Genomic DNA, 22,971 nt, shown 5'->3' on the forward strand with positions numbered 1-22,971 from the left:
TTTTGCATTTGCTTCCTGGGTCTGCTAAGAGGCAAATGGACTGTGTGCCTTGTTTAGGGACAGCAGAGTGTCAATCTGTCACTGACCTTGGGAAGTAAGAACATATATGTCAAAGGCCCCACATAGGGAATGTTGCCAAGGGTACACAGGTGCATAAATCACACTCATGCACAAATTACACATATGCCTGAAAATTTATGGGCAGTTTTTGGAAAGGTACACAGGAAACAGCTATAGAAGTTCCCTGTGGGGGATATATTTTTTGAATTTTGTGCCTGGGAGTGGGGGAATAATATGATGTTTAAGACAAATCACCAGAGTCCTTTAGTGAGAAGATAGCATCAGATACACTGACATTTATTTACGTGTGCTCTTTCAGGAATCTATCATCACAGACATGCTGATCTGCATTTATTTCATGTGTGCTTTTTCCACAAACACAAAATACTGGTTAGTTAAGAAGAGGAAGCTACACTGGATGCCAGTGTCCTCAATCTTCCTTGAATTCCAAACGCTATTCCCAAATTCATATTTGAGTAAGAGATGGGGGAGCACAAGGAATGAAGGGTTTGCCTACAAGGTCAAGGTAAGTGGGTAGCATGATTTACAGATTTGTGTTAGATGTTTTTTGACATTAAGAGGCTTTGGTAATCTTTCAATCAACAACCCTGGTTTAAGCAAAGAACAAAGATTCTCTCTTTTCCTTCTTTCTGCATTTTTGGCCGAACAATTTAGCTGCACAAAGAACTAACTGTGATTTCCTTTTACCCTTTAACAGATGGATCATTTTATTTCAAGTTTGAACAGTGAACAGAAAGGAGTTACTTTAGGTAATACAGTTGCAGCCAATAAGTCAGAGTATATACACTTTTTAAGAGGTTGAAACATTTCAGCAGATATTTGCTATTTGTGATTTAGCAGAATAAAGTCAGTATATACAGGATGGTCCCATCCTTAAAAATAACTACATTTAGGCACTTGTGCACTGTTAAAAAGTTAACAGTGATTACCTTTATAGACATAGATTAGAAGGCATTTATAGTTTCCCTTTTTTTTTTTTTTTTTTTTGTCTTTTTAGGGCCGCACACATGGCATATGGAAGTTCCCAGGCTAGGGGTCTAATCGGAGCTATAGCCACCAGCCTACACCACAGCCACAGCAACACCAGATCCAAGCTGCATCTCCAACCTACACCACAGCTCACAGCAACACCGGATCCTTAACCCGCTGAATGAGGCCAGGGATCGAACCTGCAACCTCACGGTTCCTAGTCGGATTTGCTTCCACTGTGCCACGACAGGAACTCTATAATTTTCTTTTTTGTGCTTTTAAGTTTCTGCATCTATATCACTATCCATAGGTAGATATTATGGTAGAAGCAACACAACAGTTTTAACAAAGCCTAAAGTTCTGGTCATAAGGAGCTTTAGTTTCTAATATTCTTAAAACAAATGAATGATTCCTCCTGCCTTACTGTATTTTGGCAACTCAGAAAATGGCTTTGCAAACTTTTAAGTTCCAAACCAACTTTCCAAAAGAGAAAACTTTCATGTAAAGCTTTTATTCCTTTCAATGTAGATTAAATTTCTTCTAACAGCATCTTGATTCAGAGGAGTTCAGCAGTTAGCAACCCTCACTTTTACCTGGGGGCAAATATAAGTGAGTGAAGGTTTTCTAGCACAAGAACACATTTTGAAGTGTACTATCAAAATCGAATGATAGAGATTATTCTGGAACATGCCCCACAGCACCTGCATTTGCAAATATTAGACCTCTGACTCTCCTGCAGTCATGATGAAGCAAGTGGCCAGGCAGCCTTTTCATGAAAATACGGTGAATTTGTCTGTGTACGATTCTAAACTTGCACCCTTAACCAAAGTGTCTTTGGTTCTGACTTTTACGACACTGAACTCAAGAAAAAATAGCCAGATTGGGATTAGAAGGAAAGCTTCTTGTCTAACTCAACACGTTGCAAAATTCCAGGAGAGATGTACTGACTGTGGGATTAATAGGTAGGACCAAGCTCTGCACTGGAGACGGGCGGCGGGGGGCGGGGGGGGAGGGTTGGTGGGAAGCTGGTGAACCCAGCAGTAAGACAACATCAACAAGACAACTCTGATGGCAGCTAATACCCAGAACACGACTGTGTGTTCGGTTGTTAATTTGGTCTGATTTTACTACCTTTTTCCTCATGAGCTAACCTGAAGAGCAGTTTCCCTTGCCATGGAAACTGGCCATTCTCTCTGAGTCTCCAACTTCCAAGCCTTCTCCCCAGGGTAAAGCTGAGACACCAAGCCAGGGCTCATACCTCCGGTTTCTTTTCCTCAAGGCACTCGCTCTTTTGCAAGGTGAAAATGCCTACAATTTCCCTGGTTATGAGGTTGCCTCAAAGTAGCATTAACTCAAGGTGATCTGATCAACTCCTACATTAGGAATTAAACCCCTTCCTGGAAAGGATGATGGTGAACAGACAGATGAGTCGTTCTGTTTATCCTGCTCGGTTGTCTGGTGGTCTAAATATACAAAGTTTTTGGATGAGTCACAAATTTTGCTCCAGAGAACGTGGTAAAGATGGTAAGAAGTCAAGGATGGGTTCAGTGTGATGTACACGTAGGGATTCCTTCCTCCCTTCCTTCCTCCGTCTCTTCCCTCCCTCCCTTCCTCTTGCAGCCCTGTGGCATATGGAGTTCCCGGGCCAGGGATCAGTCAGATCTGACCCACATGTGAGACCTACACCTCAGCTGCAGCAACACTGTATCTCTAACCCACCGTGCAAGGCCGGGGATCAAACAGGTGCAAAAATGCCACAGATCCCGTTGCACCACGGCAGGAACTCCTAGATGCATGGATTTCAAAACAAGCATACGCACCTCCCCAAATATCCGAAAGTCATCTGATTATCTCTTTTTTCCTTTGCTCATCCGACTAGGTCTTCTTCAAGATAAGGAATTTTTCAGAGAGAAAAATGTGAAGAATCCTCAGGAATTTGGCCAGGTCACACTGACATCCCTCTATAACTGGGTCACATTTTTGTAAGGAAAGGGAAGAGATAACCCGAGCTTATCTTAGTGAGTTTCCTGGGAAGTAAAGTTTTTTCCTTGAAGGGACCCCCTTGCTTTTCTGGAACAGGCCAGCTGCCCATACCACACCCACAGGAAAAGGTTCCTGCAGAACAAGAAGGACTGGGCGCCTCCATTTCTACGACAGGGAAAGTAAGCCATGTTTTCTGTAACAGACTTACTGTCACACTCAAAAGGTGGAAGGCTGTCCCTTCAACGTGGTCAAACCACATTTTTATGGGAAATTCTGCGATCTCACTCCCAGCATGCGACTCTTTTGAAACTTCAAATACCAGACTGTAGTCTTACAAATATGCAGGAGATAAGCCACTTGAAAGCCCACCAGCCACCACTGGTTTTCCTCTTGCAGATGGAATCTCCACTCACCGCACAGACATTTAGGAGCTGAGGCTGTGGCAGAGGCCCAGGTCTAGCGGGGTCCCATCCAGCCTGGCGGGTGTCTTGATAACCAGGAACAGGGGCACGTCTCGCTCATGGGACATCCATTAACTCCCCGAAAACCCCTCGCAGGACAAGCAAAGCAGGACCTAACCTCTGATGGGACATCACCGTGGTACCCCCTCTGCTGCCCCTCACAGGGTTGGGGCCTCAGCTCTTATTCTTGAGAAAGGATCAGGGGAAAGCATCCCACAGCCCATGTCCCCCACAGGCCACCTGAATTTGCTGCAGAGGCTGGGCCAGCAGAGCTTGGACCCTCCCCGCAGGCGTCCAACACACACCCCGTCTCACTTGCTACGCCAACTCAGGGGAATGGTTGCAGAGTGAAACCTCTGACCCCGGCAGCAGCAGCCTGGTAGCTTCCAAACGCTACCATCGTAAACAGTAACAGAATTATTATTATTATTATTTTTTGTCTCTCTTTTTAGGGCCACACCCACGGCACATGGAGATTCCCAGGCTAGGGGTCGAATGGGAGCTGAAGCTGCTGGCCTACGTCAGAGCCACAGCAATGCAGGATCCGAGCTACATCTGCAACCTACACCACAGCTCACCGCAACTCCAGATCCTTAACCCACTGAGTGAGGCCAGGGATCAAACCTGAAACTTTATGGTTCCTAGTCAGATTCGGTTCTGCTGCGCCACGACGGGAATGCCATCAGAGGTATTTTTGATCACAACATACACACACCACACACTGACTTACTTATTTTAAAGCAAGAGTGTCACAAAACAGAACCTGTCTTGAGATCTGCATTCTCCATTTTTCTATGCTTTTTTTTTTTTCACTTAAAAATTGCCACTTGAGAACCTTTAAACTGATTTCACAATAAATAGGGGTTATAAAGAACATTCCATGGACTTTATTTCTCAAACCATGATGACGCTCTGTAGGGACTTGATGAGATCGAAAGGAAAACTGCACCGGATGGGCAGGGCAGCTGACACCCACTGAGCATTCACTGCCTGCCATGGGGTCACACGTGCCTTCACCTTCCTACAGGATGGTGAACGGCCAATCTTCCAGCTTTGGTTTTGAACAATAAAACACATGCTGGGGATGCGCACAGCCTGCAGGCAACTGCTGACCCAACTCACCTAGCCCAGAAAAGGCCAGGAAAACCTGCTCTGCCTCCTTCCCTCGCTGGCTCCTCCAGTTAAGGAAGAAGTCAGGCCTAAAGCTACGCAGGGCTGACTTCTGCCTTGAAGCTCAGTGAGAGAGAAGGGCTGGACAAATGCCTCTGGGGCTCCCGGCTGCTGACCACTGGGCCAGTCTGTGAGTCCCCTCAGGCCACCTGGGGCTGGCAGCAGAGACTCCTGGGTCATCAGGAAAGGAGCCCCACTCAGAGAAGGAGGTGTCCTGAGAAGGTGCCTGGTGGAGGGGTCCAGAGGAGGGGGACCACATGCCATCAGAGGGGAGCACCCCGCCCTGCCTTCCCCCTGCAGGTGCCCAGGCAGGATGGCCTTGCTCAGAACAGGACTGTAAGAGACAGGACTCTAATTACTCTAAGGAGAAGGGAAAAATAATCTGAAAGCTACCAGAAAGCGCTGAAGTTCTCTGGAATATCCTCCCCCAAATCCCCCTCCGCCCCCATACAGGGGAGGAATGGAGCAGCAGAGCAAGGCCTACTGCTGGGGCGGAAAAAGTCAGTGACAGCCTTGCAGGAGAGAACACATCACACCTTCAACCCCTGGACATCGCTGGCACAAGTGCTTTGCTACTCATTTTTTTTTTTTTTTTTTTGTCTTTTCAGGGCTGCACCTACAGCATATGAAGTTTCCAGGCTAAGGACAGAACCAGAGCTGCAGCTGCCGGGCTAACCACAGCCATGACAATGCGAGATCCTTAACCCACTGAATGAGGCCAGGAATTGAACCCTCATTCTCATGGATACTATGTCAGGTTCTTAACCTGCTGAGCCACAATGGGCACTCCCAGAACTCCTAAATTCCTTTTTTTTTTCTTTTCTTTTTTCGGTCTTTTTGTCTTTTGAGGGCCGTGCCTGTGGCATATGGAGATTCCCAGGCTAGGGGTCTAATCAGAGCTACAGCTGCTGGCCTACGCCACAGCCATAGCAATGCCAGATCCAAGCTGCGTCTGCAACCTACACCACAGCTCATGGCAATGCCGAATCCTTAACCCACCGAGCAAGGCCAGGGATCGAACCCGCGGCCTCATGGTTCCTAGTCAGATTCATTTCCGCTGTGCCACAATGGGAACTCCTTTTTTTATTTTTTTATTTTTTGTAAATTCTTAAATTAAAAAAAAACTAAACAGTGTTCTTGCTGTGGCACAGTGGGTTAAGAATCTGACTGCAGTGGCTTGGGTTACTGCAGAGGCTTGGGTTTGATCCCAGCCCCAGAGAAGTGGGTTAAAGGATCCAGTGTTGCCACAGCTGTGGCTCAGAGTCAATCCCTGGCCTGGGAACTTCCATATGATGTGGGTTAAGCCACAAAATTAAAAAAAAAAAAAGATAAAAAGAATGAAACCCAGGAAATCTGTTTTGAGCAGTCATAGGATTTTGAGGCTCCTTCATGACTAGTCTTCACAAAACTGGAAAGAGCAGGTCCAGGGTTATTTTACAAATTCCTGCTTTTGCCCTTAGCCAGGGCTCCCGCCCATAATAATATACTCAAATATCATTCGAATTCATCTTTGAATTATCACTTAAATTTACATACTGCAAAAATCATGCCTCTCAAGGCAGACAGCATTCACTTGATGAGAAAGTTGTGTTTTATATAACAGTTTTAATGGGACACAAGTCGAGTTTTAACACCCTCAGCAAGAGAATTAAAACCACCAGCAATGAATGAGGCTCCTGTGTCCCACATCCTCCCCATTCTGAGGCGGCGTCTGGGATTGTGGCCACCGTGACTGGCACAGAGGTGCAGCGCTGCTATTTAGTCTGCACGTCCTGATGACCTCTGAATCACATGAGAATAAACTGGGTGGCAAGAAAAGGAATACCTGGGGTGTGTGGGTATTTTCACACCTGTACTAACTGATGTGAACAGACTATTTATTTATTTTTATCACATCTGTAGTTGTATAACGATCATCACAATCCAATTTCACAGGATTTCCATCCCACAACCCCAGCACATCCCCCCACCCCCCAAACTGTCTCCTCTGGAGACCATAAGTTTTTCAATGTCTGTGAGTCAGCATCTGTGATGTGAACAGACTTTAAAGGTGCAATAATGAAAACAGTGTGATACTAGATTCGCATAGGCTCTCAGTGGTCTGTGGCTCCTCTGAGGCCAGTTGCTGAATCTCAATGTGGAAATGAACACACACGTTCCTTTTTCTCCAGGACGACAGAGGTCTGCAGGGGGCAGCCTGGGCTCACCACCTATTCACCGCCCCCCCAGTGCTGTGTGCCCTGCACACATGAACCTACTCATCATGTCTATAACCATCTGGGTTTCTGAGGCTTGGATGTCGGGCCTGGCTGACCCTGGAGTCACGGCCTCTCCCAGGGCCAGTCCTTCCTAGAGACAGTAAGTGGCTCCTTTCACGTGAAATTAAGGGCTCCCCACCCTTTGTGGGGCCCTCACAGGCAGGGCCACTGTCCACCTGATCTAATGCCCAGAGCCAGGCAGTGACAACAGGGCAGCTCTGAGCCCAGAGCCGCTGTCCCCATCAGAGCAGCCTCGGGCCCTCCCCACACCCACCCCCCCACTGCTCCTTCCTGTAGAGACCAGGTGACGGCCACCGCCTACATATCCGCCCCCCCCAACCCTGGCCATGGTGCAGTGACCAACCTCCCTGCTCTGGGGATCGGGGAGTAATAACAGCTTCAGCGGTGGTGGCCTCCTGCTCCGTGGGCCTCACACACCTGATTTTAACACCTGCTTTTCAATAAAGCATACGGCTTTGTCACTTTACAGTTACTTATTAACTGAACATTTATCTTTCCTGCACTTTTTGTGGGCATGATTTCTTCCTCATTAAAAAAGTAAACAAATCTTCTACTTAAAAAAGTAAGGCTGCAGTGAAGCACAAAGAAGGTAGTATAGTAAATACTTGTTCTATGTTCTGCTTTTCTCGATATTTTCCTGAGGAAGATCGAGTTGGATGTCATTGTGAGGAACGTGGGGAAATTCCTGGGCTATGATGTTCTCCTTAGGCTGCTACTCACAGGAAAGGTGGGAAGCAGGGCATGTCAGGGTCTGCCCAGGGAGCAAGTAGTATTTGTAGTTGAAAGCCAACAGGCACATGAAAAAATGCTCAACACCACTAGTTCTTAGAGAAATATAAGTCAAAACTACAAGGAGGTATCACCTCACACAGGTCAGAATGGCCATCATTAATAAACCTACAAATAATGAATGCTGGAGAGGGTGTGGAAAAAAGGGAACCCTCCTACACTGGTAGTTGGAATGTCAATTGGTACAACCACTATAGAGAACAGTATGGAGGTACCTCAAAAAACTAAATATAGAACTACCATACGATCAAGCAATTCCCACTCCTGGGCATATATCCAGACCAAGCTTTCACTCAAAATGATACATGCACTCCTATGTTCATTGCAGCACTATTCACAATAGCCGAGACATGGAAATAACCTAAATGTCTACTGACAGATGAATGGATTAAGAATATGTGGTACATATACACAATGGAATACTACTCAGCCATAAAAAAGAACAAAATAATGCCATTTGCAGCAACATGGATGGAACTAGAGATTCTCATACTAAGCGAAGTAAGTCAGAGAAAGATAAATATTATATGATATCACTTATATGTGAAATCTAAAATATGGCATAGATGAACCTACCTACAAAACAGAAACACACTCACAGACATAGAGAACAGAGTTGTATTACCAAGGGGAAGGGGGAGGGATGGACGGGGAGTTTGGGGTTAGTAGACGCAAACTATTACATTTAGAATGGATAAGCAACGAGGTTCTACTGTACAGCACAGGGAACTCTATCCAATCTCTTGAGATAGAACATGATGGAAGATAATATAAGAAAAGGAATGTATATACACATATGACTGACTGGGTCATTGCTGTACAGCAGAAACTGCCACAGCATTGTAAATCAACTACACTTCAATTAAAAAAGAAAACTCACTGATACGTGGGGGACTGTTTACTACTCAGCAAACCCCAGCAGAAGTCAGCTCCTAATAAAGATGCCATATTAGTTACGGTTTAACAGAACCTAACATGTTTTTGGTTGGTTGTATGTTTGTTTTTAGGGCTGCAGACATAGCATATGGAAGTTCCCAGGCTAGGGGCTGTTGGTTTTTTTTTTTTGCTTTTTAGGTTTGCACCAGAGGCATATGGAGGTTCCCAGGATAGGGGTCCAATCGGAGCTACAACTGCCAGCCTACACAGCCACAGCAATGCAGGATCCGAGCTGCATCTATGACCTACACCACAGCTCACGGCAACCCCAGATCCTTAACCCACTGAGTGAGGCCAGGGATCAAACCTGCAACCTCATGGTTCTTAGTCAGATTTTCTGCTCTGCCACAACGGGAACTCCAGGACCAAACATATTTTAAATAAACTTTTTTTCTGTTTTTGTAAACCTCAAGCCTCATTTACAATCATTTCAAATCACCATTTAACCAAATCATGCCTACACACACACACACACACACACACACACGAGAATGTAAATGGGCTGATTTGGCCCTTTGATAGCTGCTCTCTGGAACAAGGGCTAACACACTGAAACTCTCAAAAGCTTATCACTTAGAGAGTTTACAGTGATAAAAAAGTAATCAACTACCAAGAAGCATTGGAATTCTTCATAAAGGAAGAGAAAAATTGTGAAAGGTCCAGGAGAACTTGCTGTGATGAGGTCACTGTTCTTACACACCAGCCACTCTGGTGGCCACTGGACACAGGTGACCACCGAGCCTTCGAAATGTGGCTGGAGTGACTGAGGAACTGAATTTCTAATTTAATTTAACTTACATTTAAAGAGCCACACATGGTTAGTGTCCCCGTATTGAACAGCACAAGTTTAGGACAGTTTTGAATCACCCCTCTGCTCTTGACAAAACATGATGGCACTTCTGGAGAAACTGCCAATATTATCAATCAAGATGGTAGGTATGGAGTTTCCATGATGGCTCAGTGGAAACCAACCTGACTAGTATCCATGAGGATGTGGGTTCCATGCCTGACCCTGCTCAGTGTGTTAAGGATCTGGCTTTGCTGTGAGCTGTGGTGTAGGTCACAGGTATGGCTTGGATCCCAAGTTGCTGAGGCTGTGGTGTAGGCCGATTTGACTGAAGCTGAAGCTCCGATTTGACTCCTAGCCTGGGAAGTTCCACTTGCCTCAGGTGTGTCCCTGAAAGAAAAAAAAGGGGACTGGTGGTAAGTTTTCTCTCCTGACCTCTCCGGTTCTAGAGAAGACTGAAACAGAAAGCTTGAGCCGTGAAAAACATCCTAGCAATTTAACCTCAGGATTCTTACCAGGCATGTGATACCTGACCTACTCATCTACACCACAGCTCACGGCAACGCCTGATCCTTAACCCACTGAGCAGGGCCAGGGATAGAACCCACATCCCTCATGGATACTAGTCAGGTTCTTAACCCACTGAGCCACAGTGGGAACTCCTCATAGTAGGTTCTTAATAGAGATTCATAGAAAAAGGAATAAATACATTCATGAATGAATTGATAGGCAACTTATTTCACTCCCTGACTGGGGGAAAAATCGGATGGCGAAGGGTAAAGACTCTTTGAAATTTGGAGGCATTATATCTCACCTTTTTATCACTCATCTTTTGACCCAGGTATTTAATCAGATACACGTAACATGGAGTTGGATGGATGGAAAGAAAGTTAGCCAGGCAGATAGACTGACAGGTAATTAGTGTGATGCATGCACCTTGGGAAAGATGCTCCAGTGAAACCGCAGAGCCAGCTCAAACTGGCCCCATCCCGTTTCTAACAACACACCAAGTCCTGTTTTCAGAGACAATGGAACAAGGCTGCCTGTCAGCAGCCGAAGTGGATTCAAGAGAAGGCTTTGACCTCAAACAGCGCTGGGAACCAAAGGGCACAGGCAGGACAGCCAGCTGCCCCAGGAGTTTTTCAGAAGCCAAGGGTCCTGTCCAGGAAGATGATGATGAAGCCCGGACCATGGCTCACTCTGAATGGCCTCTAGTGACACCTGCCAGCGCTTCACACTCACCCTCCTCTCCAACCCAGGAAGGGTCTGGTGGAACCCCAGATGGGGGCAGGCCTGACCTTGTCCCTTGGTCCCTGTTGGGTCTGATGGAACCCCAGATGGGGGCAGGCCTGACCTTGTCCCTTGGTCCCTGTTGGGTCTGGTGGAACCCCAGATGGGGGCAGGCCTGACCTTGTCCCTTGGTCCCTGTTGGGTTTGGTGGAACCCCAGATGGAGGGGGGCAGGCCTGACCTTGTCCCTGGGTCCCTGCTGGGTCTGGTGGAACCCCAGATGGGGCAGGCCTGGCCTCACCCCCAGCTCCCTGCCGGGTGTCCTCACCATCAAGTGTTTACTTCTCAGAGTGGGTGCCCTGGTGTTAGCTCCCTGCTGGAGGCCAGGCATCCCTGCTCCGTGACACAAGTGTTTACCTCCTGGGGCCCCTCCATCTCCCTCCGGGACCTGATTAAAGGCTGCAGCTGGGACCTTCCTTGTTCTAACACCTACATTGTTTTTTCCTGCTTGAGGAATCAGGTGGTGCATTTTATGTAACAATTTTAAAATTACACCTGTCAGTTTTCAAAACCTTCAAAGGGAAGATAAAACCCGCCCGCACCATCACTGCCTGGGGTAACCACGGCCGTGACTTGTCTACCCAGCCCTCTAGTTCTTTTGCTGACGATATACATGTGTGCCTCTAACACTTTCAAATAGTCTAAAATTAAAACCGGATTGTACTTAATAGTTATATTTAATCTGTTCTTCAAACTCTGCAGTATTGGTGCACCTATTTCTAGGCCCCTCAGTATGACTCCACCCCACTATTTTAATAATTTTTATTGGCCTCCCAGTACCCACTGCCCACAATACTCATGAGCGTCACCACCCCAGCTCTCCTGACCTGTGCACTTTTCCATATAGCTTTCTGATGCTACTTCAACAACTTTATTTTAAAACTCCACATAAATCTTAGACTTGTGGTTGCCAAGTGGTGGAGGGGGGCACTGGGGGAGGAAAGGATTGGGAGTTTGGGGTTAGCAGATGCAAGCTAGTATTTAAAGGATGTTTAAGTATCAAGGACCCACCGTACAGCACAGGGAACCACATTCAATATCCTGGGTTAAACCATTATGAAAAAGAAAAAAAAATATATATAGCTGAGTCACTTTGCTGTACACCTGAAACTAACACGACATTGTAAATCAACCATACTCTAATACAATAAAATTAAAAAACTCTACATGAATCTCTACAATTTATCAGAATTGACTCTGCCCTCCCCCCCCACCCCCACTTTGTTTCAGAACCCGCAGGATGAATGCTAGATCTTAGCTATGTCAGCGTCTTTCCTGGAGACGGATGACCTCAGTTTTGAGAGTGAAATCCTGGGGGAGGATAGGATGCAGGGCCTAGGAAGCAGCTGAGGTCTCTGAGCCTGGAGGCGGGATCCGGGGGGCATCTGGGAGACAGATTCATCCTTGAAGTCAGCACATGAACTTCTAGAAGGCTCCTGCAGGGTTTCCAAGCAGAATACAGGGAACCTCCGCATTCAAGAGTCAAAGTCCACATTGCTCACGCTAGTCCTGGAATCACTGGCTCTAACCCTGAACGTTTTGAGTTCCTTAGCATGAAAAAGTACTTTCCCCTGGGTTAATTCAGTGATTGGCCATGCGGAAAAGGGTTTGAATTTGCAGTCTGCTCCCGCGGAGGCACCAGCTCTGCCCCAAATCTAGAAGCGGGACGTGAACCACTCCACCTTCTGGACAAACAGCAGCTCCGGGTCCTGTACATGCGCGCAGGCGCGGATGCGCACAGAACCCCTGAGAGGATGCAGACCCACGGCCGGCTGATGGATCCAAGAGGCTGCTAAGTGATTCCACGCTAGCAGTTCCAAGTTAAAGCACACGAATCACCGCCAGGGCCTCATTATGTTTCACTTCAAACAACCTTTCTTAAAAAAAAAAAAAAAAAAAAAAAGCAAGAGGGAGACAAGAGCCTCATTAAAAGGTAGACACTGGCACATGCCCCAGGGCTGGGCCGAGCCCCCAGCCGCAGCATCGCTCAGCCGAGGTGGGAGGGGCACCTGGGCCAGGACCAGACCCACCTGGCAGCGTGGCCTGCTTTGCGGGTCTGCTCAGGACGAGGTTCGGAGAGCCCTGCCTTCTGGAAGGCCAGGGAACCCGGGTCCCCTTTCCCCTCCAAATTCGGCCGATGTGTGGATGTGAGAATGACGTCGACACCCAGTGCCCTGGACGTCCCCCTGCCAGCCCCCGTCTCTGTGCTCGGCGGTCACCTCTGTGCCCATGGGTCCGGGCCTCAGTCTCCAGCCCCTTCTCGGAGCCGGGCGTCTCCGTCAGTGGTCAGTGTTTCCATCCGTCCTCCAGCACCTTCCTCACCTCATCCCGCCAGATAGAAACATCCCTCCTGCTGGCTTTCCCATACCTGTGGGGCCCAGGAGGCTGGAACCGGTGAGCGCTTTTTACATCCCTCCACCCCATTCACCCTTAGGGCCAGGGGACAATCACAGATGTGATTTGGACATTTGCTCTAATGGGGAGTTCCTGTGTACTCTGAGAAGCAGGAATTTCCTGAAAATCTTGCAGGAGCCTTCTAGAAGTTCAAATTGGATTCAGGGATGGCCCTTGTTCTCAAAGCAGTGGACATTGCAGATTCTCTCCCTCTCTTTTTTTTTAAAGGGACTCACCTGAGGGATATGGAAATTCCAAAGCTAGGGGTTAAGTTGGAGCTGTAACTGTGGGGCTAAGCCACAGCCACAGTAACGTGGGATCCCAGACGCATCAGCGACCCACAGCACAGCTCATGTAGTGGGATCCCTAACCCACTGTGTGAGGACAGGGATCGAACCAGCGTCCTCATGGATACTAGTCAGGTTCATTAGCACTGAGCCACAATGGGAACCCTCATTTTTTTCTGCCTTTGACACTGCAGATTCTTGACCAAACTGCAGATTCTTGACCAATTGAAGTGTTTTTGGAAAATTATTCCATCCTCCATCAAACTCCATCTTATCCTATTTCCTTAAGTAACCATTGCCTCCACCTCCAGCACAAGGTAATCTGATAAACGCTTTGACGTTTCTTACGTGCCAGGAACTGGTGCAAGTGTCTCACCAAGGTTAGCCTTCTTGTCCTCCTGACAGTCCTGTTGGGAACCCACCGTCACTGCCCACCCAGGGTGAAGGCTCCAGGATACCTTCTGGGTCTGCCCCTCCCCTCTACCCTCTGCGTGGCACCTGCTTGACTTTGCCTTGTTCCTTGATGGTCTCATTTCTCCAATGTCACTGTAAGCTCCTTGGGGTCAGAGGTCACTGGAATATACTTTCACCCTTCTCTAGTACTGAGTACAAATACTGCTGGCTCTCAGTAACTGCTACTTAATGAAATCAAAATGATAAATATTGCCATCAGTCAAGAAAGCAGAAGAAAATTACCTAAGGTATTTTTGCTTTTTTGCAGGTCTCACAAGTATACATGGTTCTCTGTCCACTGGGAACAGCATATGACACATATCTGTGGGTAGAAAGACTGTTTTCTGGTTTTCTCCAGACCTGGGGTCACCAGACACATCCACCCTACTGTCTGCTTTCACAGATGGTTTTATTGGCACAGCCACGCCCACTGATGTTGGTTTTGTCTGATGCTGTCCCATCCCAAGCACAGCTGAGTATTTGCCATGGAGACCACATGGCCTGCAAAACCCCAAATATTTACTCTTCTGCCCTTCAGAAACAAAGTTTCTCAATCCCCGTTACAGACATGAGGAGACAAAGCATCTGAATAGGAAACATTTTTGGTTGTTGTTTTTATTTTTAATTTGAATTTCCTTTATTAATTTTCTTGACACTATCTGTCCACTTTTTTTTTTTCCTTTTTACTGATGCACCTGCAGCATAGGAACGTCCCCAGGCTGGGGATCAAATCAGAGCTGCAGATGCCGGCTTACACCACAGCCACAGCAACATCAGATCCGAGCTGTGTCTTCCACCTACACTGCAGCTCGAGGCAACTCCAGATCCTTCACCCACTGAGCAAGGCAAGGGATTGAACTTCATCCTCATGGATACTAGTCAGGTTCTTAACCAACTGAGACACAGTGGAAACTCCTACCTGTATACTTTTAAAATTAAACATCTACCTATGGTTTGGGATCAGAACCCAAGCAAATGTAATTCACTCTGCATCACAACAGAGTGTTTCAAGTGTGCTCAAGGTGAACTGGCCAAGGTGACGGGCACTGAAAACTTACTTTTTCTCGGTGTGCCACTGTAATCTACATCTTTGGACTAGTCACACAGTCGTACAAAACCTAAAGTCCCAGTGACTGTGAGCAGTCTGGGTAAATTTGCTTTTTGTCACCTGAATTTTCTGAGCTGGCAGAGTTGGGAAGAGAGTTGGTGATAAAAGCAGGTCATCCCCAGGTGTCATCCCTGGTTCAGAAGATGGAGGCAGCATTTAGCCCCAACAGCTGCTCTGAGGCAGTGACAGGGATGGTGGGCCTTTGTGTTACCCACAGTCAATCATGCAAAGCCATCAGGTGATGAATTAAAATCACACAAGTTCAATGTAGCGGTGGGATGACGTCCAACTTTCACTTCAACTTTTTTGGGTCCAGCCCACTCTCGGCTTCTGGGAACCACAGCTCTCACTTCTGATCCTCTTCCCAGAATCTGCTTAGTACCCAGTTCCCTGAGGATGCATGGCCCCAACAGCCCTCGAGAGCTCTAACTCTGACTGATGCCCGGTAGTGGGTCTCCACTGCCTGCTGATAGATTCCCTTGAGGCTGACAGCCGGCTCGGATCCCTCTGAGCTCCAGCAGCTCCTGCCCCAGGCTCCTGGCTCCAGCTAGGTCTGTGGCCTCCTGTCCATGACAGCTGGAGGTGCCCGGGGGAGGCAGGGGGTGGGAGTAGTCAGCATGAGAAGGCACTACTCTGTGCAGAGAGGGATGGGGAAGCTTAACAGACAGACGCATAAAACCACACCAAGAAGTCATAGTACAAGACACCACTAGAAGCAATTATAGCCAATAAAATGGCCGACCTAGAAGAAATAGACGAGCTCTTACAAAGGTACAACCTACCAAGACTGAACCATTCAGAAAAGTGAACAGACCAATCAGAAGTACTGAAATGGAAACGATGATTAAAAACTTCTAAAAAACAGGAGTTCTTGTCGTGGCGCAGCAGAAGCAAATCCAACCAGGAACCAGCAGGTTGCGGGTTCGATCCCTGGCCTCTCTCAGTGGGTTAAGGATCTGGCGTTGCTGTGGCTGTGGCGTAGGCAGGCAGCTGTAGCTCCGATTCGACCCCTAGCCTGGGAACCTCTATGTGCTGCGAGTGCAGCCCTAAAAAGCAAAACAAACAAACAAAAACCAAAAACAAAACAAAACAAAAAAACCTTCTAAAAAACAAAAGTCCAGGACCTGATGGTTTTACAAGCAAATTCTATCAAACATTCAGAGAAGAGTTAACATCTATTCTTCTGAAATTCTTCCAAAAATTTGCAGAGGAAGCAATACTCCCAGACTCATTCTATGAAGCTACCACGACCCTGGTAACAAACATGACAAAAATACCACAATAAAAGCAAATTATAGGCACGTGGGGCCACCAGAGGGCAGAGCTAGTTCGGTTGCACCGACGCGGGTACATAGGCGCGGACCGGCGAGTCCTTGGACCTAGAAAGTGGGACGTCCAGCCTGTGAGTGGTGGTTTGTCTGCTGAGCTTGGCGAAAGAACGATTTTAAAATGGGTGATGTTGTGAAGGGCAAGAAGATTTTTGTTCAGATGTGCTCCCAGTGCCATACTGTAGAAAAGGGAGGCAAGCACAAGACTGGTCCAAACCTCCATGGTCTCTTTGGGCGGAAGACAGGTCAGGCTCCTGGATTCTCTTACACAGATGCCAACAAGAACAAAGGCATCACCTGGGGAGAGGAGACACTGATGGAGTACCTGGAGAATCCCAAGAAGTGCATTCCTGGAATGAAAATGATCTTCCTGGCATTAAGAAGAAGGGAGAAAGGGAAGACTTGATAGCTTATCTCAAAAAAGCTACTAATGAGTAAAAGTTGGCCACCGCCTTATTTATTACAAGACCGAAATGTCTCATGACTTTTATATGTGTACCATATTTAAATTGATCTCATACTCTAGAATTCAGATCATGTGTGGCTGATGGAATGTTTCTGTTGAATGGTCCTGATTTAAATAAGATTGGTTGGTGGCTAAATGAAAAAAAAAAAAAAAAAAAAAGGAAATTATAGGCCAATATCACCGATGAACATAGATGCAAAAATCCTCAACAAAATACAAGCAAACCAAATCCAACAATATGTTGAAAGGATCATACACTATGATTAAGTGGGATTTATCTCAGGGATGCAAGGATTTTTCAATATCCACATATCAATCAGTGTGATATTCCACATTAACAAATTGAAGAATAAAACCCATATGATCATCTCAATAGATGCAGAAAAAGTTTTTGGAAAAATTCAACACCAATTTCTGATAAAAGCTCTCCAGAAGGTGAGCAGAGAGGGAATCTACCTCAAACATAATAAAGGCCATATATTACAAACTCACGGCTAACTTCATTTTCGATGGTGAAAAGCTGAAAGCATTTCTGCTGAGATCAGGAACAAGACAAGGATGTCCACTCTCACTATTTTTATTCAACATAGTTTTGGAAGTCCTAGCCACAGCAATCAGAGAAGAAGAAATAAAAAGAATCCAAATTGGAAAGAAGTAAATCTATCACTGTCTGCAGCTGATATGATACTATACCTAGAAAACCCTAAAGACGCTACCAGAAAACAGTTAGAGCCCACCAATAAATTTGGTAAAGTTTCAGGATATAAAATTAATACACAGAAATCGACTGCATGTCTATATACTAACAGTAAAAGATCAGAGAGAGAAGTTAGGAAAATGATCCCATTTACCATCACATTAGAAAGAATAAAATACCTGGGAATAAACCTACCTAAGGAGACAAAAGACCTGTACTCTGAAAACTACTGTGTGGTCCATTAAACTCCAAAGAAATCACAGAATCTCATAATATGTGTTCACAGTTGTCTCAGAATCTGTAAAATAGATGAAAGGGGGGTGTGAGCAGATACTGGAATTGAATGTATACTTCTAAACTGTAAAACCAGGCAAGGAGGAATTAAAGAAGACTAACGAATGGAGAGACTTTATTCAGGAGTCAGAAGACTCAAGATTTGAAAGGTCAACCCTCCTCCTCAAGCTCATCTACAGACTCAACACAACCTCAGTTCAACCCCCAGCCGGCTTCTTAATAGGAATCGACAAGTCGATTCTAAAATCCATGTGGAAATGCAAAGGACCTGAATAGTCCAAACAGTTGTGAAATAGTGGGAATGTGAAGGGCAATGTGATCTGTTTCAGAATGTGCTCCTAAGGCATCAGCAGTCAAAACAGCGTGGGACTGACAAAAAGACAGAGACTAATGGGACAGAGGAGAGACCAGGACCAGAGCCACATCCATGGACAACGACATGAGATTCAGTGACAAAGGCGATTCAGCAGAGAAAGGATAATCATTTCAACAAATGGTGCTGGATATCCATACACACACATTGAAAGAGAGCTTCAATCTGTATAGCATATGCAAAAATTAACTCAAAATAGATTGCAGATCTAAAGCCACAACATAAAACTATAATACGTATGCCTGAAGGAAAACATAGGAGAAAATCTTTGTGAGCTTGGATCAGGCAAGATTTTCTTAGATGTAACATCAAAAGCATGATCCATAAAAGAAGTCGAATACATTTGAATTCATTAAGATTAAAGACTTCAGCTGTCATTATTGGGAGAATTAAAAGATAATCCAAAGACAAGGAGAAAATATTTTGCAAAGCATGTATCTGATAAAGGACTTGTATCTAAGATATATAAATAATGTAATAAGAAACTCGATAATAAAAAAATAATGAGAAAACAAACAATCCAGTTAGAAAATAGGCAACCTGGAGTTCTCGTTGTGGCTCAGTGGAAATGAATCTGACTAGCATCCTTGAGGATGCAGGTTCAACACCTGGCCTGGCTCAGTGGGTTAAGGATCTGGCGTTGCTGTGAGCCATGGTGTAGGTTGCAGACTTGGCTGTGATGTAGGCCAGCAGCTGTAGCTCCAATTCAACCCCTAGCTTGGGAACCTCCATATGCTGCAGTTGCAGCCTTAAAAAGAACCCCCCACCAAAAAAAAAGGCAATATGAACAGATATGTCACTAAGAAAGATATGTGGATGCAAATACACATGTGAAAAGACGCTCTGTCATTAGTAACTAGGGAAATGCCAATTAAAACCACCGTGAAATGCCACTACATACCTATTAAAATGATTAAAATTAGGAAAAACTGGATGATGTGAAATACAGGTTAGGATGTGGAAGAACTATAATGTTCACGCACCAATTGTAAAAGTAAGATGATTTACTATTTTGGAAAAAAATTTGGTAGTTTTTTAAAAAGTTAAACATTCACCTACCACATAAGCTAGCTGTTGCACTCCTAGGTTTTTATCCAAGAAAAGTGTAAATTGATCCAAAACTTTGTACACAAGCAGCTTTATTTTAATAATAAAAAACTGGAAACTATGTAAATATTTGTCAACAACTGCATGCATGACAAATTCTGACATATATGTCACATATAAGATATATCACACATATCGTATGTATGTGTACAGATTATATATATACCGTTATATGTACATAAAGTTCAATTCATCAGTAAAAAGAAATATACTATTATACATGCAATATGCATGAAATTTAAAATAATTATGCTGAGTGAAAGAAGCCAGATTAAAAAAAAGAGTACATACTGTATTACTGAGTTTATAGAAATCTCTGTAAAATGGAGTTGAATCTGCAGTGACAGAAAGCAGACCAGTGGTTTTTTGGGAGAATCAGGGCTGGGGTGAGGGGTTCCCTAGGGGTGGAAAGAAATTTTTAAGAATGACAGGGTGGGAGTTCCCACTGTGGCACAGTGGGTTAAGAATCCCTCTACAGTAGTCCCCAGCTGGGAAACTTCTGCCTACTGTAGGCATGGCCACCAAAAAAAAAAAAAAAAAAAAAAAAAAAAAAAAAAAAAAAAAAGATGGGGTATTTGCTGTCTTTTTTTTCTTTGTCCTTTGAGGGTTTCACCCACAGCATATGGAGGTTCCCGGGCTAGGGGTCGAATTGGAACTGTAGCCACCAGCCTACACCACAACCCCAGCAATACCAGATCCAAGCTGTGTCTTTGACCTACACTACAGCTCACGGCAACACTGGATCCTAAACCCACTGAGCGAGGCCAGGGATCGAACCTGCGTCCTCATGGTTCCTAGTTAGATTTGCTTCCACTGGGCCATGACAGGACCTCCTTGCTGTATTGATTGTGCTAATGATTCCAGGGGTAAATACACACATTAAAACCTACTTAATTGTATCTGTTAAGCATGCGCTATTTATTAGCTGTCAAATCTAAAAAATGTCAAAAATTATCTGAAATGAAAACAATCCACCAGGATGTGAATAATCTAAGAGCAATGAGATCACTTTTTGGGGTGGCAGGGAAGTGGGGCGACCACATGGCAAGAACTTTCTTGACCTGAGTGGGGACACTGGAATGCTTGAGTTACAGTTACCCCTTATCTATGAACTCAACATGCATTCAAAGTAGACCATGACTATTTTTTATAATTAATAAGCCACATATTTGTTTTGGGTGGTTTTCTGTTATCTGCGTTTTATTTTACAAAAAAAAAAAAAAAAAAGTTAAGAACATAGTGACTTGAGAGGAAGAGAAGCATAAAAGTCACCCAGCTGGCAACAGGCACATTTCCAGCTTTTATCCCCAAGGCTCCACAGGACTGAGGAAAAGGAAACTGGAATGATGGGTGGTCCAGCTGAGATGAAGTTAAGTAGATGTGTTCAGGCTGAGCCCTTAATGACCATTTCCTCGGTGTGAGGGGGGTTCAGTACATGTTGTGGGAGGTGGGTGTGTCCCCGTGACCTCCCGGACCAGAGATGGGACAGGCAGCAAGTGGGGCTTGACAAGAAGGAAGGGTGAGGGCAAAGGTGAGCCAGAAACCCACCAGTGTGTGACCAGCCAGTCACATTGTGAGTCCATCCCCTAGATCTGCAGGTCAGCCTCACTCTCCTCACTGGTAACACGGAGACCCTGGGTGAAATTTTGTGAGACTTAAGAAACAGGTGTCTGGCACCTAGAGATGGTGCCTGCAGAAAGCAGGTTGTTAATATCATAACTGAATTTGAAACTCACGAACTTCAAATCTTAGCAGTTAAATCAATGGTTTAAAAAGATCCTGTTGCATTCTGCCTCTGTCTAGGGCTCACTGTGATAGGAACCTGCCAGAAGCTCCTGCCAGGAAATCCCGTTAGGGTGTGTTTCCACTGGCGCTTCTCCAGACAGAGGGCAGGCTGGGCGTGCACGGCGAAGTCACACCCCTTCACAATGGGCTTCTGGGACTTGGATCAGAGCAGTTCCAAGTTCATTTGTTACTGCTCTTTTACTTTATTTTTTTTAAGAATGGTTTTTTTTTTCATTGTACAATTACAATATTATGTAAGTTACAGGTGTACAACAGTGATTCACAATTTTTAAAGGTTATCTTCCATACATAGTTATTGTAAAATATTGGCTATATTCCCACGTTGTAAAATGTATCCTTGTAGCTTATTTAATACAACACAGTTTGTACCTCTTACTCCCAACCCTTCTATTACTGCTGTTATTCTGTTACTGCTATTTTCTTTCTTTCTTTCTTTTTCTTTTTTTTTTTCTTTTTTTTTTTTTTTTTTTTTTTGTCTTTTTAGGGCCGCGCCCACGGCATATGGAGGTTCCCAGGCTAGGCATCCAATCAGAGCTGTAACCACTGGCCACAGCCACAGCCACAGCAACGCGGGATCCGAGCCGAGTCTACGACCTACACCGCAGCTCACGGCAATGCCGGATCCTTAACACACTGAGTGAGGCCAGGGATCAAATCCGCAACCTCATGGTTCCTAGTCGGATTCACTTCTGCTGCTCCACACCGAGAACTCCTGTTACTGCTATTTTCAAATGACCCTCTTAGGCTGTAAATTCTTAGGCAATAGTGACCCTCGAGGAAGAACGAGAGCCCACCTGACATTCCACTGGCAGACCCTACACCCAGGGGTGCACACTCCCATCAAGAGTCTCGTGTTTCAGCTGTCCCCACACTTTCTTTTTGGGGGTACAGTCCTTATTAGCCTTTTATTAATTCCTTTATTCATCACTTGCTATGGTTACTGGGCACCAGTTGTGCTGGGCCCTGGAAACACAGGGCCAGGGGGGATGCCCAATTTGGAGGCCTCCCCATCAGTGTCTGTACAGGACACACATAGCCTGCATCAGGCACAGGACAAAGGACCGCTCTGTCTTGCAGGCTTCCCACAGACAAAGTCATGGCCAGCCCCCCTCTGTGGGTCACTGCCTGGGAGGGGCCCTGGTTTCATGGTCAGTCTGCTGCTCTTTGTGTCTTTGGGGAGGAAGCTTAGCAATGATGAGCCCCTCTCTGCCCACTGAGACTTGACACATCCTTGTAAGGAGAGCTGCAGGCTTGAGGCTGCTAACCGAGGGCCACAAACTTCCCGCAGCCCATCCCTGCTCTCAGGGGAAGGGACACAGATGTCTCTGCTCCAAACACCCCTGGACTAGGTGTGAGCAACAGCGTCTGAGTGTTACCAATCCTTGGACTAGGTATGAGTGTTACCAGCAGGGGCCTGACTCTACAAGAGGGTTCGGGAATCCAGGCCAAGAGGGAGGTGAGGGAACCACTGACTGGTCCTCCTCCAACACTCCCCGACCGCCATCTCCCCCAAACTGCAGAGGCAGCAGGAGCAGACTGGGGACCGACTGCCCTGTCAGATGTCACCAGTGCTCTGCACACAGGAGACTGTGGGGGTCATGTCTGGGAGATAACGTGTGCTGATGTCCCTGGTCTGTGGGTCACTGAGGTCAGAGGACATTCATATTGGCATTTAAATGAGACAGCACCTGCTCCTCCCCTGAGCTCAGCCTCCTCCCCCAGCTTGCAGCCTCCTCCAGGCCTTCTGCCTCCCCCACCCCAGATCTGTGAGTCGCCAGGGAGGGGCCCCCAAGGCCACATCAGGCCATGCATCACAGGGGTGGCTTCTCAAGAGAAGCAGGTGTGAGAGGCCTCCTTCCCATCCTGGCTCCGCATTCAGGCTGGAGCGACGCCATCTGGGGCCCTGAGAGGGTC

General features: G+C 46.0%; 1 protein-coding gene and 1 pseudogene across 5 annotated transcripts in view; one reads left to right on the forward strand and one right to left on the reverse strand.

Annotated features, from left to right (window-relative positions):
• PALLD (palladin, cytoskeletal associated protein) overlaps window positions 1–22,971 on the reverse strand; it is a 341,957-nt gene that overhangs the window by 103,544 nt on the left and 215,442 nt on the right. The gene's annotated exons all lie outside the window — the stretch shown is intronic.
• Window positions 16,336–16,933, forward strand: LOC106508073 (cytochrome c pseudogene; annotated as a pseudogene).

This window comes from Sus scrofa, chromosome 14 (genome assembly GCF_054392235.1).
Source record: "Sus scrofa isolate SSC_HxYL_T2T_F1_AM1 chromosome 14, Sscrofa_HxYL_maternal_Yorkshire_Landrace_v2.0, whole genome shotgun sequence".
Lineage (NCBI taxonomy): Eukaryota > Metazoa > Chordata > Mammalia > Artiodactyla > Suidae > Sus > Sus scrofa.